We start from the raw sequence: 14999 nt of genomic DNA on the forward strand, positions 1-14999 counted from the left end.
TGTCAAATTAAGAAGATACTGCAAGAAAACAACCTCTGGGGTCATTTTTGACCCCACTTATGCATCTAAGGGTTAAAGCTCTGTGTCTTTGGTCTTTACTCATATACTGTATAGGACAGTGAAGAGTGAGACAGGAAGTAAACAGGCGAGAGAGAGGGCTGGGATCTGGAAATTACTGCAGGTTGGATTTGCGCCTGGGTCCCCGTGGGCACTCGGACCTGGACCTGGTATGAACGCTGTAGTCTGTTGTGCCACAGTGCCCCCCAAGCTTAGCCTGGCTAACGCCTACCACTTCTCACCGCGCAAGGCAGGATGGGAACACCCAGGGTACCCCAAGCTATGTCTTTATACACAAATCCAATTATTGCTTACTCAAGATATCTTATATCTCCTGCAAAATGAAACATTACATTCAAAACATTGCAAACACATCTCAAATGCAAGCATTTGCCTCACATTGTAAACACTTGTCATAATATTACAGTTTTGGATATATCATGTATCACTGATGGTCTTAACCTAAGCTTTTCTGTCTTTCATAAGCTTCTATGTGTATAAGAGTGAAAGTAATCTACAGTAACAAATTGATATAAATACACTCAGTAAATATGTAAGCAATATTGAAATCAGAAATATATTTTTATCCAAAATATTTGCTGTTTTGAATACAGTATTTTGCAGCACACAAGCAAAAAATACATCAACCATCACATGTAGTTGGACAGAGACCAAACACATGTTTGAAATAGCTGATTAAAGAATACATTTAAAAATAAAATTAAAACAAATAGCTGACCAATACACCATGCCAATGCTAACAAGGCATTTACATGCAAGGTTATACAACTGCAAAAATATAGGATTTTGTTCCATCTCAGAGACTCAGTGGCTTGAATAGGATGCAATTCTTTGTTCTAACTAATCCACACACACATATTTACAGTTCACCTTGGGTGTTGGCATTTCTGAGACATAAAACAATATGACATAAAAACATAAAAGTCATAAAAATAAAAAAAAACAAACATAAAAAAACTGAATGCTTATATATAGCGCCATTCAGGATGCTCAAGATTGATTGACAAAGTGGATGCGTAGGTAATGGGGATCAGAGGCTCCAGAGAACAGGTGTGTCTTTAGGTGTTGTTTGAACACACCTAGGGAGGAGTCAGTACGTAAATATAATAAAACACAGCAGATTAATTTCTTTATTGCTGACGTTACAGGTCCCAGGCAAGGCGACCAAGGAAAGAAATGTGTATTCCTGTAATACAGGTTCAAGAAGAACGATATGAGCTGACACAGGTTGTAAGTCTGTTTCCAATAAACGAAACCTCAATCTCAATTGGAGTCCTATGGCTGACACGTGTTTTTACAGAAGGTCTTTTCCTCCAGTTAGTTTTCTCGAATATTTATTGTAACAAATACCAACACGGCAAGAAAAAAAAAACGTGGAACTCCTCACTTTCCATGCTGTGCACCATCCTACCGTATGTTCAATCAAAATAACAACATATCATCTACAGTGTAATCTCGCTAAGTTTAAACTACACTGAATTACATTCTAACTTCAAAATTAAATTAGAAAACAACCAGAATTCTTTAACATTTTACTTAATAATTACTCAAATGAATTATTAAACATAAATTCACATCTTTGACAGATGCCACACGGATGTTAGATGTTAGGTCTTGTCTAGAGTGCATCTGATTTATTCACAATAGCAGAAACCTGTAAATCGTAATAAATAATATCAGTATAATTTACTCATTTAGCCGAGCCAAATATCCGAGTCCCAAAACCCCTAATATCTCAAAACAATTAGAGCAAACTGCACCACATATGGATTACATGCAAAAACACGTATCTTGCTCAACATGCTTCATTGATGTCTCAAAAGCAAATATTTATACCAATGAAACTGATAGGAAGAAATGTCTGGGTTACATATGCAACACCGGTTCCCTGAGTAGGGACATGGGACATGGGACATGATCACAAGATCAGGTTATCCAATTGAAACTAAAATCACAACGAATGGCTGATGGATGCGTCAGCCCATGCAGAGCCCGCCCCTAAGGCGAGGCTTTGAAACCCACTGACGTACATCCATCTTCCTCTTGCTGAGCACCTCCGCAGAGATACAGTGTCCCCTTAGTAATAGATCTGGTCCCTACTCAGGGAACCTGTCTTACAACCCAGATGTTCCCTTTCGCAGGAAATGCAACCTATCACTCAGTGGGACCGCATCCATACACACACAGAGCTGTGCATGCAGAGGGATGAGAGGTCAGGCCTCAGCGCCACTAGCTCCCAAAACTACCTGTGAGATTGAAGGTCCTGTCACATCCAACATATAGAACCGTACGAAAGTATGGAAGGAGCTCCACCCAGCTACTTTACAGATGTCACTCACAATGTATCTTAACTAATGTCTCAACATGTACATTACTGTAATTCCCCAACTATTAGTTTATACATTGATTTTGTAAAATTTCTTCAGCTATGAGTTCATTCATATGGGCAGTTATTATGGTATTAATGTGGTTTTGTTTTTTTTAACTTGCATAAAACACTGTTACTACACAGGACACTACTGTAACAGTTTGCTTAATGTAAAGTTAGTTCTTTTGATACATTTCCTAAACAGAAATACAGAACCACTACTACTAAATGATTATGAATGGGAAATGTTGATTTTGTTAACAAACAACTGAAACGATACACAGTGGACCTTTAACACCATTCCTAAAGAAGAGACATACTTGATTGAGTTCATTGGGGTGTTTTTTATTACAGTTGAAAAATGATGCATAATAATGCTCATTTTAAAGAATGTCAATAAACCTATCAAATTATGTTTGATTGCTGATCCTCCCAGCAGAACATTCTCAACTCATCCACCAATCCATATAGACAACATACATTTGTGTCCACCAATGATGTGGTACCTAAATAGCTTGATTGGGCAAAGGTGGGCCGAAGTAAGCACATGTTGGACACCATATTTAAATATGGTGGAAGCTAACTGGCCGAGGCTAATGCCCCCCCCTACAGCCTCAGTTTGCTTTATTGGCTCTGGCTCCTCCCCTTCCTCTGTAATGCTCATTATGACACTTGACTTTGATCGCCGCTCTGACGTCACTCTCTGTTGCATCCTCAAACTGCCGACAAACTTCACCTGTTAACAGAAGAGATACGAGATTAAGCCACAAAACTTCTTCACTGTATAACATTTCCCTCTGTTTCAAACCATATGGGAAATGCTTTATGAACCAATTATATTTTGAGAAGCTATATAACAATTAGCAGTATGGAATTTGTATTATTTGTATGATGTTTCCCCATGTGATCCTGCTGTTATAAAGACTCACAGAAGCTAAGTAGCCAACATGAAACTCAGTTAGACTACGTACGTATTATAGCTTGCAATTTGTCTTCATCCAGAGGTGTTCTTCCTTCAATATTGTCATCAGGCAGGCAGGACACAGCAAGGACTTTCTTTCCAAACACCAGTTTAGCCAACTTAATAGAAAAAATTGACAAAGCACGTTCCCTTGCTTCCAACCAGCCATTCATTGGAACTGACACTAGATCGCCGACACTGTAGGTCTGATGTGTGTGTGTGAGAGAGAGAGAGAGAGAGAGAGAGAGAGAGAGAGAGAGAGAGGGTCAGTGTGCCAGATCATTTCAAATAAAAGGGTAGTTTTCAGGATTATTCTCATCAACTTTGTGTATATGGAACATGGTCAGCCACAACATTAGCTAAACATCAAAAGATAGCATACTTAAAACCGAATTATCTGGTCGCATATTCATGATGTCATGATTTCATATTTGAATAATTAATCTTTAAAAAAAGTTTGGAGGACTTAAGCTGTAGCATCCTGACTACACACGGGTCCAAGTTCCCATAAACACCTGAGTTCCATTAAGATCCACAGTCAGTCGTCCCTCATCCCCCACCCGTCTCTTTCTCCCATCTTGTCTAGTCCTGCAGCTTTTTTGGGTGTTAATCTACAGGGACTTTCTCACCTCTGTTGCTGTCACTGTGAAGGGTGGCTCTGGTGGATGGATGAGTCTGAATGTGGGAAGGGTCTGTGATTCTACATAATGGGGCGTAGAAGGTATTTAGGTCATTAGGTAGGGACGGGTCAGTCTTTTTGTTGCCATAACCAGAGGTGCCATTGCCTCTCAACATGTTCCAAGAGTTGTTGGAGGAAAAATGACCCTGGATTTTGAAAACGTACCTTTTCTTTGCCCTCTTAATTCCTGCCATCAGTTCCCTTCTCACTGCCCTGGGTACGGTCGCATCTTCCGATCTGAATGCTTTGTTCCGTGCTTTCAGTGGTGAAGGGACCTTTGCATTCAGCCAGGTTTTCTGGTTGTGATGAATGGTGATTGTTCTGGTGACAGTAACATCCTCGAAGCATTTGCTGATGTAGCTGGTGACTGTTGATGTATAGTCTTCCCGGCCCACAACTCGCTCACTTGTTGCTGCCTTTCTGAATATCTGACAGTTTGGCACTCAGATTAAAGAACAAACAAACAAAGAAAAAGAAAATCAATCAACAAAAGAAGAATATCATTCTTCAATTGATATGAATCTAAAACACCTGGAAGTGGATTATTATCTCAGCGTGTATACAGACTGCGTGCTATCTCACACAAATATTTCGGCTTGCGTGCAGACTGTTATATCGTCCAAGTATCTGGACTTACACACAGATTGTGGTCTTATACCAGATATGTGACCATTCACAGCGAAATCAGTCGTCTTGCGCACAACGTTATTTTGAGAAAATCAACAATAACAAACTTCCGGGTTAAAATGTTGAATTTCACGTTTTCGCATAATTCGACTGTATACAGTCTACAGTTTCATATCGTGAACGCATTTCACGAAAAACATACGTTTTGACTGTTAAACCCAGCGAAGATTCAACACATTTGCTGTCATTCCCGTTGTGCACGCGCCGCTTAAAAGGGTGATTTCTCCTCTTCTGGCATATCGTGACAGGAGAACCATGTCAAGTTTGGATGCGGTTATCTTAGCGATAGTTTGTGTAATACCCTCGATATACATATCGTTGGAAAGCTTAGTTTATGGCCGTTCACGTGAGCACAATAACTGAATTTAATAAATTTTACCGAAACGACTGGTTCCGCTTTACAGGGTCACATATTTGCATTTGACAAAGGCCTGGAATAACATGCAAGCACTCACTGTAAAATCTTCATAAGATTGCTGAGGCATGAAGTTCAACCTTTCCCAAGAACAGTTAAGAATATGGGTAACACTTTACTTGACGGGTACGTTCATAACACATTCATAAAAGCTGTCATGAACTGCACATGAGGCATTCATGACTGTTTCAGGAAACATGACTCAACATTCATACCAACCCTTTCATGAATGTGGAAGACAAAACGTCAAAAAGCATTGATGTCTTTTTTTGTTTTAGCCAGTCCAGTGTCCAGGAGAATTTAGTTTTTTGTTTGTCTGTTTATTTTATGATAGTAACCTCCGAAGAATGCATAATTGTCTACACCAATGATGTGTATGTACTGTATAGATATATAAAACAGGAATGTCGAACCATTCAGAGGTCCACAGATGGTCAGTAGTTCACTTCCCAGTATGATGAATACTTCACAACTCGTATAGTAAAGTGACATTTAAAGTGGACTTCATAAAATATTCATGAGATGTTTACAAACGCTGGAGAGGATTCATACAGTAATACCCTCTATGGATTACTAGATTGTTGGACTTTTATTTTTTTTTTGTGATCAATTGTTTTTATTTTGTAATAATGCACAAATCAGTTACATCAAATACAAAGGCATAGAAACCCTCCCCCCCTTCCCACCCACCCCTCCCATACCCACCCAAGAACCAGCCCTGTGGTAAACATCTGATTGAATCAGGATTATGTAAACAGAAATGTATATCAATATACAAGAAATATACAATTGCATAAATGTACACATTGTTGCCCAAGACAAAAATAAGACGTAGCATATTTTGCAAACAGTAATAAAATAAAGTAATGGAAATAAAATAAATAAATTAACAATAATAATAAGCCATATTAGACATGAGTATCAACAATGAATGTTTTAACCTGATGAAAAGCTGAATTCCACCTCATCAAAGTTTGCGATCTAGCACCATGTATACGGGCAGTTGAAAGCTCCATGGAAATAATATCAAGTAAACTGAGAGCCCATAGCCGTCTACACATAGAATGTGGGGGGTTCCAGCGACTTACTAACAGTTTCTTAGCTGCTGTAAAAGTAGCCAGAAGCAGGTTTCTCTGAAAGAGTGTCAATGAGAGGTTTGAAAAGTCGTTCAGAAAAAACAGGCTAGGTGTTAAAACAACATCTGCATCTATCAGGATTGATATGTCATTAGCTAGCCGTTGCCAGAATAACACCAAGGCTGAACAATCCCAGAAAAAATGTAGAAAAGTCCCTGGTACCCCGTCTGAACATAAATTGCAATTAGGAGAAGTAGAAAGGCGCATATGAAATCGTTTCAATGGTGTCAGATATACTCTATGTGCCAGTTTCCAATGAATCATCTGATGATTTGGGTTTTTAGAAGACATAGTGATAGTGTCCCATGTCTGATCAGCGAAAGTATCTTTTACGTCACATTCCAAATCTTTTGACCAAACTGCCATTACTCCAAGAGGTCTGTATAAGCTTTTTAGAAGAGATGAGTAAATAGAGGAAACAGACATAGGGATACAATTATTGAGGTATATAAAATTACGAATAGGGTGCACTGGTAATTTTGTGTGGAGAGGAACCCCAAGGGCACTGAGAGCTGATCTGATCCGCAGATACATATAGAATGAGGAGGCAGGTATATTGTACTGAGCCTTTATATCTTGAAATGACCTTAAGCCCTTGTCATCAAAAAGGTCCCCAAGAATCGTAATATTGCAATCTGTCCACTGGGGGCATCTAAATGGAACATTCCCAGACAAAAAATTGTTATTATTGAAAAGTGGGAAGTAAAGATGCCATTTTGGTGTGGATCCTATTTGTCTTTCTAATGCCTTCCAGGTGGTTAATAAATAGGTTATAATGGGGCCAAAACGGAGGGTGCATTGCCGAGTAGAAATTTTACAGAAAACCAAATCCTTTAAGTTGTAAGGAGCTACAATGGACTCTTCTATAGCTCTCCACGCCACCTTGGTATTTGAGTCAAACCAGGCTGATAATGGGCGTAATACAAATGACTGGGCATAGAGCTTAAAGTCAGGAAAGGAGAGACCTCCGTCTAGCCTACTGCGTTGTATAGTGGACAGCTTGATCCTTGCACGTTTCCCATTCCAGATATATTTCCTGAGGATGGAGTTAAGTTGGTCCCAAAAATGAATAGGGGGCGGTAAAGGTATCATGGCACTGTAAAAATTCACACGGGGAAGAACATTCATCTTAACTACAGAGATCCGGGCGTATAATGACTTAGGTAAATGTGACCAGTTTGACAGATCTGTACTCACATCAGAAAGGATTTTTTAAAAGTTTTTGCTTGTGATATTATGTAACGAAGGATATATGTCGATGCCTAAATATTTGAAAGAGGTGACAACTGGTGCAGTGCTAGGAAGCGGCAAAGAGCTAGGGTCAAAGTTAAGGGGTAGAAAACATGATTTGCTCCAATTTATCTTATAACCTGAAAGATCACTGAAATGGTCGAACAAAGATAGAATATGAGGTACTGATGAGACAGGCTTGTTTACAAATAACAGAATGTCATCAGCATACAGAGAGATGTGATGACACGTATTTCCTATACTGACGGGAGAAATATGCTCTGATTGCCGAATAGCCTGAGCTAATGGTTCTAAGGACAAAGCAAACAATAATGGGGAGAGCGGGCAGCCTTGACGTGTACCCCTCCCAAGGGAAAAAGACTTAGAACATAACTGTCCAGTTAACACTATTGCTTTTGGATTACTATATAATACCTTGACCATATCAATAAAGTCAGGGCCTAAACCCATATGCTCCAGAACAGACCAAAGATAATCAAACTCAAGGCGATCGAAGGCCTTCATGGCGTCCAAAGAGAAAACGCCACAGGGAGCATTTGTCTGCTCAGCAGAGTATATTATATGCAAAAGACGTCGGAGATTGTCAGATGCTGAACGTGTTTTAATAAAACCAGTCTGGTCTTCATGGACCAACTTGGTCATAACAGATTCTAAGCGTCGCGACAATACTTTGGCATACAGTTTAACGTCTGTTCCAAGGAGAGAAATTGGACGGTAGCTAGAGCATGAGGTCGGGTCCTTATCTTTTTTCAAAAGTAGGGAAATGATAGAAGTATTAATGTCTTGTCTAAAGGATCCATGTTTAATTGAGTAATTTATCATGTCTAATAAGAGAGGACCAAGCTCTGTCCAGAAAGTGGCGTATAATTCAGCTGGAATTCCATCCATACCTGGAGATTTACCCTTGTTCATGTATTTCAGTGATTCTTTTAGTTCTTGAAGAGTTATTGTTTTGGCTAAGGACGCTGATTCAGAATTAGATAAATTAGGTAGATTAAGGGAGCTAAAAAAGGAAGAGAATGTGGCATTGTTGCCGGTAGATTCAGATGTATATAGACTAGAATAGAAAGAAAGAAAGGTGTCATTAATGCTCTTTGGGTCAGTAGTGACCTCACCAGAAGTTAGCTTTATGGCAGGAATATTAGCACACTTTTCGTTATTGCGCAGTTGTAAAGCTAGGAGATGACTTGGCCTACTCCCATTGAAATAATAATTTTGCCTGGTTCTTTGAATGAGAAACTCTGCTTTAGCTCTCAGTAACTGATTTAATTCAGTCTTTAAAACACTGATTCTAGTGGTTGTTTGGACAGAAAAGGAAGATTGATTGGATGCGTCTAATGATGCAAGCTGGGATTCAAGATCAGATATTTTCTGCAATCTGGACTTTCGAAGATGCGATGAAAAAGAAATAGAGAAGCTACGGATGAAGCCCTTGACTGCATCCCAAAGAATGCGGGGATCATCTACTGAGCCTTGATTGATGTCAATAAACTCCAAAAGATTGGCTTTAAATGAATTACAAAAATATTCATTATAAAGTAGTGTTGTATTAAACCGCAAACGTGTAGCACGTGGAGGTCTATTAACTAGCGAAAGCTTCATGACATTACAACTGTGGTCAGATAAAGACATGGGACAAATGTCCGAGCTAGAGCATGATGAGGAAAGAGAGCAAGAAATAAATAAAAAGTCAATCCTAGAATAGGATTTGTGCCTAGACGAAAAAAATGTATATGCTCTTGCAGAAGGATTAATTAAACGCCACGAGTCTACCAAAGACATTGAGGAGATACAACATCTAAGTTTATCAGTAGAAATAGCCTGTGAGTGGGTTTCACTCACTCCTGACCTATCCAGATCATGTGACATCACTGCATTCATATCAGCCCCCATCAAAACCTCACAGTCGGTCATATTAAGAAGGTAGCTGGTCAGTTTAGAAAAGAAATTAGGGTCATATGTTGATGGAGCATAAACAGAGAGAAGAGCCAACTTCCTATTTTCAACCAAGGCCTTTACATGAGTAATTCTACCATCTGTATCACTATCCTGCTCAATAATATCAATGCACAAAGTCCTCCGTTGTAATATAATGACACCCTTAGTTTTATCATTTGCGCTTGAAGATGATATGACTTTATAAAATGTATTGTTGCATCTATGGACATCTTCTTTTCTAAGATGACTTTCCTGGATCAAAGCTGGGTCTATCTTTCTCCTTTTCAACAACTCTAGGAAGCATACACGTTTATGTTGCCCATTCAAACCATTGACGTTCCAACTCAAAATGTTTAAGTCAGTCATAACTATCAAATACTTGGGTTGATGAAAAAGATAAAGCAAAAATAAGGCCTAAATATATTTCAAGATGTTTACCAATGTCCCACCCCCCACCCACCCCAGGATCAAAGAACAGAGATCCATAGAGAACAGGTTCCCTCACCCTATTGCAGACTAGGCATAGAACGAGCCCATGTCTGCCATATTCCCTTTTATCAATCCGTGACATCAGCAATGGTTTGCACACTGTAGGTGCCGACACAAGTCCTTATCTGATGCATAAAACAAAGTAAAAGCCTATCAAACATGAACTATTAGGTATACTGTATGTACACATAACATTTAAAGATATTATTAAATGAAATTCGCCTGCTCCTCCAAAACACACAAGAAAAACAATACTTGTTCAGTTGAAAACGCTATGCCAATCTACAAACATGAATTAGTAGAGTAGCCTATGCAGCCTATCTCAATGTCTAACATATCAGGACCGTTAATGAGACCATGTAAAGATAAAGACGAATTATTAAGTCTTACAATGTCTCTCTTGGGAAGCCATAGGCTAAGCTACAGCTGCAGTATCATCATCAGTCCATATCAATACCTGTGGGTTGCGCGTCAGGCAGTGAATCGCAGAATAGTTGAGCCTCCTCCACTGTCTGGAACAGCTTAGTCTCACCTCCGTTCAGCGTAACTTTAAGCATGGCCGGATACTGAAGAAAGATCTGGCATCTCTTTCCTTTTAACTCCTTCTTCACAGCCGTGAAGGCGCTCCGCTTCTTTGCAGTGGTGGATGAATAGTCAGGAAAGAAGCTGAGGTTCACTCCATCTTCCAGACGAACTGGCCCGTTGATCCTAGCTTCACGGAGGATGACATCTCGGTCGTTGTACCGGAGGAGCTTGAAAATTAGCACTCGGGGTCTCTTCGTACTGTTGGCTTTAGCCTGGAAGTTTGAGTAAATGCGGTGGGCTCTTTCGATTTCGATTTCCTTGTCCGCCAGAGAGGGAAACCAGACTGGTAAAGAATGTCTGAGAAAACCCACCGGATCATCTTTTTCCGTGCCTTCAGGAAGACCTATCAGGCGGAGATTGTTGCGTCTGCTACGGTCTTGTAGTTCAACTATTTGTTGCTCGAGGGTGTCCAGACGCTGGTCATGATCATGTAAAATTGTCTTATGTTCCCTTTGTTCGCCAAACAGTGAATCAATTTTGGAGCACACCGTCTTCATGTGAGAAGATAACTCACTCCTCATTGCTGACATTTCAGACTTCAGAACACCCTCCAGTCTTGCCATAGGGTCCGCCATGCTAGAGCTAGCTGAGCCAGCTGAATTAGCCGAATTAGCCCGACTGTCCGGGTGCTTTGATTTTCTCTTTTGTGATGAGGAGGAAGGTGTCAGAGTCAACTGCTTGCGCGCCGTCGACATTTAAGAGATTTAACAGGCGAAATTAAACCAAAATAGTCGATTTAAATAGGTATATATTTCGAAAAGAGGACTACATGTCAGGAGCTCCCTCAGTGCGTGTGCAACGCCATGGACGGGTCACGTGATCTCCCGTTGGACTTTTATTTTGACAAGTTTTTGTCGTTTTGTCTTCCACATTCATGAAAGTGTTGGTATGAATGTTGAGTTATGTTTCATGAATCAGTCATGAATGCTTCATGTGCAGTTCATGACAGCTGTTATGAATGTGTTATGAATGATTCCGTCAAGTAAAGTGTTACCAGAATGGGGATTCACAACATTACTGTTTTCTGCGCAAGGTAGGTTGTCATCTTATTTCCTGTCAAGAGCAATGTGCCTCATACACCTCATATAACTTTCACCTGATGGGTAACTTTAGTGAAGCAGCAGTGATATGATTCACTATTGTGTTTTGCACACAACTTAACCCTCTGAAGTCTGGGGACACTTTGAGGCAGTCTGCTACACTTTTCATCGAATTAAAAACATCTAGACATTGACACACACGTACAGTTTGCCTTGGGTGTTGGCATTTCTGTAACATAAAGCAACAAAAACAACAAAATCATGTAGTTCCTGTTCTGTGCTCTGAATGCATTCCTCTGCCTTTTGTCTGTGAGGTTCATAGAGACAGTGAAGCTGTCAAGGCTTCTGAGAGCAGGTGTGTTTTTAGGTGTTGCTGGAACACACCTAGAGAGGAGGCAGTGCGTAAATATAATGAAAACACATTAGTTTAATTTCTTTGTTGCTGATGTTACAGGTCCCAGGCAAGGCGACCGAGAAAAGAAACTTATCTTCCTGTAATACAGGTTAAAGAAGAAAGAGTGGAGATGACACAAGTTATAGGCCCGTTTCCAATAAACGAAACCTCAATCTCTATTGGAGTCCTACAGTATGGCTGACACGTGTTTTTACAAAAGGTCTTGTCTTCCAGTTAAAAATGTGAACATGATACTCCTCATTTTCCATTCTGTACACCATCCTATGTTCAATCATGTTAACAACATAATCATCTACAGTATAATCACACTAAGATAAACTACACTGAATTACACTCTAACATCAAAATGAAATTAGATAACAACCAGAATAATTTAACATTTTACTTTTAAAATGAATTTAAACATAAATTCACATCTTTCACAGATGCCACACGGATGTTAGATGTTGGTCTCGTCTAAAGTGCATCTGATTTATTCACAATAAATAGCAGACACATCGCAATAAATCATTTCAGTATGTTTTTCTTTTTAGAAAATTCCCAGTGTAAACTGTGTAAACCGTCCCACATCAATGTCCATTGCAGCAGAAAAGCAAATACTTCAAAATACAATAAATATGTCACAATCTAAAAAATGACTTCATATAGCATACATATATGATATTCATATGATTCATACTATTCATGAAGTTACAATGAATACATTTAGATGCTTGACTATACAAAGGAGAACAATTAAGCAATAAAGAAAATATCCCTGTAATATAGTTGACATATGTAAGTCACTTTGGGGAAAAAAAAAGTGTCTGCTAAATGTACTGTAAGTTAAGCAACTAATTAGATCCTTCATTACAATATGGGTACGTAAAAATAAACATGGACAGCCCGCATGAGATGACTATTGACTCATTTAGCTGAGCCAAATATCCAAGTCCCACAACCCCTCATAAATACACTATGGGCGTGGGAGCACAAGGTGATAGCTTATGCTAATGGTTGGTGCTATTTGAATACGTAACATAAAATAGGGCCACTGTGTGTCACCACTGGCTCGCGAAAGAAAACACTTTTTGCAAAACACCACACACAACTATCTACACTGCTCAAAAAAATAAAGGGAACACTGGTTCATAGGAGTATAGCATCAAGTCAGTCACACTTGTGAGATATTGATTTGGCCAGTTATGTAACAGAGGTGGTTTGTGAATCAGGTTGACCTGCTTTGATGTCAACAACATGTTCTACAGGTGTACTAGAGGGCCAACTGTGAGACGACCCCCAAAACAGGAATGTTTTTACAGGTGGTGGCACATGGTAATTTTTCCATCTTCATCCTTCTTGACTGATTTGGCACTAGTTTTGCATTTGGATAAGGTCAGTGTTACCACTGGTAGCATAAGCCAGTATCTGGAGCCTACAGAGGTTGCACAGGGTAGTCCAACTCCTTCAGATTGGCACACCAATACGTTCCATTGCCAAAATGACTGCTGTGTCTCCCCCTGCAGTCTCAAGAGCATGGAAGAGATTCCAGGAGACAGGCAATTGCTCTAGGAGAGTGTTAGAAGATCCTTAACCCAGTAGCAGGACCAGTATCTGCTCCTTTGTGCAAGGAGGAACAGTAGAAACCCTACTAGAGCCTTACAGAATGACCTCTAGCAGGTCACTGGTGTGAATGTCTCTGGCCAAACTGCCAGAAACAGACTTCATGAAGGTGACCTGAGGGCCCGATGGCCTCTAGAGGGACCTGTGCTCTCTGCCCAGCACTGTGGCGCTCAATTGACATTTGCCATAGAATGCAATATTGGCAGGTCTAACACTAGCGCCCTGTACTTTTCACAGATGAGAGCAGGTTCACCCTGAGCACATGTGACAGACATTGAAGGGTCTGGAGATGTCGTGGAGAACGTTATGCTGCCTGCAACATCATTCAGCATCATTCAGCATGACCGGTTTGGTGGTGTGTCAGTAATGGTCTGGGCAGGCATACCCTTGGAGGGATGCACAGAACAGGGCAGTGAACACAGGTCCCTCTAGAGGCTATCGGGCCCTCAGGTCAACCTCATAAAGTCCGTTTCTGACAATGTGGTCTGAGACATTCACACCAGCGGCCTGCTGGAGGTCAATCTGTAGGGCTCTAGCAAAACTCCTACTGTTCCTCCCTGCACAAAGGAGCAGATACTGGTCCTGCTATTGGGTTAACAACCTTCTGCCACTCTGCCCTGCTCTCCTAGAGCAACTGCCTGTCTCCTGGAATCTTTTCCATGCTCTTGAGACTGCAATGGGAGACACAGCAATCTTTTTGACAATGACAAGTATTGGTGTGCCATTCTGGAGGAGTTGGATTACCCTGTGCAACCTCTGTAGGCTCCAGATACTGGCTTATGCTACCAGTAGTAACACTGACCCTATCCAAATGCAAAACTAGTGAAAAATCAGTCAAGAAGGATGAAGATGGAAAAATTACCAGTTGCCACCACCTGTAAAAACATTCCTGTTTTGGGGGTCGTCTCACAGCTGGCCCTCTAGTACACCTGCAGTAAATTTCGTTGACATCAAAGCGGGTCAACCTGATTCACAACCACCTCTGTTACATAACTGTCCAGATCAATATCCCACAATTGTGACTGACTTGATGCTATACTCCTATGAACCAGTGTTCCCTTTATTTTTTTGAGCAGTGTACCTAAAACACAGAAATCTATCAGGAATTTATCCCGATCAATATTTTGAGATGACAAAATTGTCCCCACCAACATTTTTTTTTTTCCCCAAACTCCTTTGCGCTGTTTTGACTGACTCCGACGAACGTCTCGATTGGCTGAAATAACAGCGTCAAAGTATTTGGGATATGCTCTGTTATACTCAATCTCAATGGGACTTGTTCGCCAGATCAGGTCATCCAATCGAAACTCTACAATCTAATGACTTCCCGCATGGAACCCGCCCCTAAGACGAGG

The 14999-nt window shown here is 40.3% G+C and overlaps 1 protein-coding gene across 1 annotated transcript in view; it reads right to left on the reverse strand.

The window, feature by feature from the left end:
* si:ch211-152f22.4 (E3 SUMO-protein ligase ZBED1) overlaps window positions 1-14999 on the reverse strand; it is a 119207-nt gene that overhangs the window by 97274 nt on the left and 6934 nt on the right. The window lies entirely within an intron of this gene.

Source organism: Sardina pilchardus, chromosome 22 (genome assembly GCF_963854185.1).
Source record: "Sardina pilchardus chromosome 22, fSarPil1.1, whole genome shotgun sequence".
NCBI lineage: Eukaryota > Metazoa > Chordata > Actinopteri > Clupeiformes > Clupeidae > Sardina > Sardina pilchardus.